This window comes from Olea europaea, chromosome 9 (assembly GCF_002742605.1).
Source record: "Olea europaea var. sylvestris chromosome 9, O_europaea_v1, whole genome shotgun sequence".
Taxonomy (NCBI): domain Eukaryota; kingdom Viridiplantae; phylum Streptophyta; class Magnoliopsida; order Lamiales; family Oleaceae; genus Olea; species Olea europaea.
In genome coordinates, this window is record NC_036245.1 from 5,668,476 (window position 1) to 5,673,667 (window position 5,192).

Consider the following 5,192-nt stretch of genomic DNA (forward strand, 5'->3'; position numbering starts at 1 on the left):
TCGCGGTGGCGATAGAGAGAAGGAAAGAGGTGGGACGCAATGCTTCTTCACAGATCACGTGCAGTGCCCCCACACACACCTCTGCGTTTGTCTTGCCGGAGAAAAGGCAAATCTACAGCGGTGGCTCTCGTCTCGCCAGACAGATGACGGCGAACTTGGATGAGGGAGAGCAGCGAGTGAAGAGAGCGGAGAGAGAGATTCAGCCAATTAGGTTTTGAAATGGGGAAATGGTATTGCCGTATTGGGATAAAATGGCCTGATTGATTAATTATAATATAATAATAAAAATATTATTAAAATATATAATTATCAACCTGATTTTTGATTAATCAAACTTTGTATATGAATTTTGACGAGCGGTCTTTAAACACCTATCATTTTGTAATTTCCTCAAGAATTAATGGCTAGAAATATGGGCTTCAGTTGTTGGCTTCAGTTTTATTTCAAGTTGGGCCCATACTTCTCTTTTGATTTAAAGTAAACAGGCCCTTTATCCTATAGATAGGTAGATATTTTGAGCTCATCACAATCATCTTCATTTGACAGATTCTTTTGGCCTCCATTTATCCAGCATGGGACGTCTCTTTCAATTGTAGAAAATTAGTGACTTATAGGTTATAGATTCTCATTATGCTATAGTTTTCCAGGTTGTGTACTTCAATTTATGGACAATTTTTCCTTTTAATTCTCGATGGGGCCAAGGCGATTACTTCTTCTTCCAATTATAATGTATACGAATGTGAAATGACTATATACCGGCACTGCGGTCTCAGAAAGATGGTATTAAATTTTAATTTCCATCCCTTCAGCCACACTTGTTGCAAATTTAGAGGTATTCCAACTACTATTTCAAAACTGAATTTGGGACTTTATGGAGGCTATAACCTATTTTAATAATTCCCACACAAAGTCACTTGGGGCTGCGTTTATCAATTTTCAATTTCTATTTACTGCTCTCTATTGATTCCAATATTATGAGGAGCTCATTTCAGGTTGTGGATGGGCTACAAAACTCACTCATGTCAGAGGAATACGATTGGTAAGAGTGCAAGCAAACTGTTCGATGAAATGCTTTGCTCTAAATTAAAGATTCATTGATGTTGGATCATGTAATGGATAGTCATATTATTACTGCTGATTCATCAAGTTTTGTGAAGAAATTTCTCCCAATTATTTATGAGGCAAACATAAAAGAATCTTGCTGGGCCAAATATCAAATCTTGATTGATAAAGGAGATTTCCATCATTCCTCGCACTCTAGCTTTTGAATTTCTTATAAATCGAGGCTAGCTCATGGTTTTCTTATTATTATCAAAGATGAGCCATAGCTCATGGATATCTTATTATCAAAGATAGCATTTTATAAGCCCTCGTTCTTTGAACAAAAAAGAGATAGTATTTTATAAATCCTCATTACTTAAATAAAGGAAGAGGCAGTATGTTGGAGTCCTTGTTCATTGAATAAAGGAAGAAGCAAAGTTTTATAATTCCTTGTTCCTTGAATAAAGGAAGAGGTGGTGCCTTGTGGTCCTTGTTCCTGGAATAAAGGAAGAGGTCGAATCTTGAAACATTTGCCCTTGAAAAATAAGCAACTTTCTAGCTAGTCAGACGTGTTTGACCTTGCAAAAGGAGCATTTTCTGGCTTCACGAGATGCTTATTCCTCACCTTTTACTATCGTCGAGCCTAACCATAAGCCCTGTCTATTTGAGGCTGCTTATAAGGCTTTGATAGTTCGAGAGATATTCGTGGGATGTTTATTTCTCGCCTCGTCGGATGCTTATTCTTAACTTCGCAAGATGTTTATTCCTCGTCTCTTACTATCATTGAACTTAGCTGTAAGACCTCATCTATCCAAGATAGCTTATAAGACTCCGATAATTTGAGAGCTATTTGCGGGATGTCTATTCTTCACTTTGCCTGATGTTTATTCCTAGCTTTGCGAGATGATTATCCCTCGCCCTTCATTATCGTCGAGCTCAGCTATAAGACCTCGTCTTTTTGAGGCCTTCTTATAAGTCTTCGATAGTTTGAGACAAGCCACAAACTTTATATTTATTCATCACTTCACGAGATGCCCTACCATATGAGTTATTGCATTATAGTTGCATTTATCTATAGAAAGCTCATCATGCCTCTACATTACAGCTACCTATCTTTCAAAGTTTTGCTTATGCTTCAACCATGTTATATATACACCTATCATCAGAGAGCTTATATTATTCCTTGCATGGATGAACATTTCACCATACAGGAAGCCCTTGACATGATGTTATCCATCATGCAAGGATGTCATTTACCGCTTTGTAAGGAGAAGGGTGGCCAACCTTATTACCTACAAAGATGAAGTCTTCAATGGCTGGATCAAACACAATGGAAGAAGCCTATGCACAAAAGAGTAAACCCATTGCAAGAAGGTAAAAAATAAAAATGAAAAGAAAATAAAAAATAAAAAGGCCTCGATAAGGACAGTGTGATGCTTATTACGAGGAGCCACGCCTTACTACCTTAGAAGTTAATCCCTTTCATGACTGGACCAAACACCATGAAGGAAGCTCTTGATATGGATGAGCCATCCCTATGTAAATGCGTCAGCTTATCAAAGCTATATACATTCAGAGCATCGCCTCTACATTAGCTTATCACAATGGTTTATATTTCAAGTCCGACCCGCATTTAAGTATTCGACTTGGGGGGCTATTGTGATACTAGCATCTTAGTATCATTACATTATTACTGCTAACATATGCATTATATTATTGATCTCCTAGCATATACATTATATTATTGATGCTAAGTATGCATGTCATATCATTGCAACACATCATGATACTATTTTCATTACAAACAGTACGTATGCCAAATTATCATCATTTTCATTTTATTATCAACATCATGTTACTTACTTCACTATAGCACTATTGATACATTGAGCTGTGCGAGCATATGATGTATTGTGATGTATGACAGACTCTCTTCATATAATATCTTGAAGAAATTTGATATATTATCTTTCACTTTATCGTCATGAGTAATTTGAGGGACAAGTGGACCCCAAATTTATTTGGTATATGTGCAGTGGGTGTATTGTATTGCATTATAGGGTGGTTTAGTTCATATTATAGAGGATATGCTGTTGAAATTTCGACAAATTATATGCGACACCTTTCAAGGAATTCGTAAGCCCTTGCTTATTCAGGCTCACACAAATATTTTTTAAAGCAGTTCATAAGTCCTTATGTATTGGATTAACTCATATTCTCAAGGCAATTCGTAAGTCTTTACCTATTTTAGATCGATGTATATCTTCGAGACAGTTCGTAAGTCTTTGCTTATTGGGCCTCCTCATATTTTTGAGGCAATCTATATTTGACTACTTATATTCTGAAGTCCGACCCGCACATTAATGTACAACTCAGACTTGGGAGACTATTGGTATACCTATAAAATTATCTCATATTGGGCCCTCCCATTGAGTTTGGAACTTGGTCTAGCCCATTGGCTCACGGGTCCATTCCAATTTTCTATATATATATGTGAATTTCATTCATTTCCAGGGTGTGTCGTCTACGTGGAAAGGACGAGGTCAGAATTCTGTTGGAGTGTTTTTTAAGGTCAACACTGATCATCTTAAATTTACATATTGATGATTTATGCCTCCTAGATCTCTTTTACGGGTTGGCACCTTACCTTTGTCCATTAGAGATGGATATGGTTCCATTTGGTTTGATTCCAAGAGAGTAGAATCAAATCGAACCATGAATCATTTTTTTTTTATAATGGAGCCAAGCGATTTTTCTTATACGATGAGAAACCAAATAGGAATTTGGTTTGATTTGATTTGTTTCTAGTTTCATTTCTTAAACTTCCAGACTTACACAATATCTGTAAGTTAGTAATATATACCTAAATAAAAAAAATAAACATCAAACATTTAACAAGTTCAAATTATCAATCATCAAGATTACCAAAGTCCAAACTAACAAAAAAAATATTGTCATAATTTGAATGCATAAATTAATTTCCATTCCTATACAAAAGATTGTCTAATATGTAACAATAATGATTCACTAAATTAATTGCAGTAGTTTTGATGGCACACCTCGAAGTAAGTGATGAATTATGTAAAAACTTTTAAAAGCAATCATTAACGTTTTAATGCTCTATGAATGTTTATTGAGTTTTTCTTTTTCTTTTTTTTTTTGAAAGAAAACAAATAATTCATCAAACAATCAATGTTAAAAAATAGTTCAAAAACTTTTTAAGTGATCGATTAATTCCATTTTTCTTATATCTTGAAAGAGGAGCGTGATGAAATGTGGTGATGTGATCCATAGAACGAATGCAATCAATACAAATCTAGGCAAAGATCCGTTAATTGTCGAAAAAGGGTCAATAACTCAGTTGCGAGCAAAGAGGGTCAAAGAAGCAATGAGATTGATCATTCAAGCTACAATAAATGAAACGTCGATTTTGACAAGCAAAGGAACAAGTTTCATGTTGAGCTCGGGAGCTAAAACTAGTTGGATCAACTTGATACAAGCAACAGACAAAGAGATAGGAAAATTAAGCTACGCGAACGAATAGCTCACTCATGCACGCGGTCACGTGCACCTATGCAAAAGACTAGCTGGGGATTTGACGTGATTTTTCCAATTTTCTGTGAAATCTTTTAATTAAGTTAAAACTTTTCTTTTGGTAACTTTTGTAATCTTTTAAAATTCTTTTTCGTTTAGACTAGGGTTTTATGGTTTTTCTATATATAGGACTCATTATTCTACATTATAAACAACTTTGATGATATATCCAATTGAGACAAAAATTGTTTTCATCGTTGAACTAATTTTCTGAAGTTATCAAGATTTTAATTCCTGTGGCATTCAAACAATTTGGATGAGATTCTCAAATCTTGTGATCAAGAGGTCAATATATTGTCGACAATTTGTTGGTTGCTTTGTTCAATATTTTTGAATCAACCTCAAAACTTTGATTTATTGGCTTTCTTGGGCTGTGATTCAATTTCGTGTGAGTTTCGTAGCTTCAATTGCTATGTGGGTGAGCATCAGTTGGTATCAGAGCTTAGATTCCAAAAATCAGTCTTCTAAAGTTATAAATCTCACTCACATCCTAGTTTGAATTCTTCGAGAATAAGACTTGATTGAGTCCGGATTAGTTCTTTGAAGCACTTGGATGA

At 35.2% G+C, this 5,192-nt stretch overlaps 1 long non-coding RNA gene across 1 annotated transcript; it reads left to right on the forward strand.

Annotated features, from left to right (window-relative positions):
- Nucleotides 1-517: 517 nt before the first annotated feature.
- On the forward strand, nt 518-2,149 carry LOC111399498. The gene is made up of 2 exons (XR_002703696.1): nt 518-832; nt 993-2,149. It is a non-coding gene; the product is annotated as an uncharacterized LOC111399498 (long non-coding RNA).
- The last annotated feature ends 3,043 nt before the right edge of the window (nt 2,150-5,192 follow it).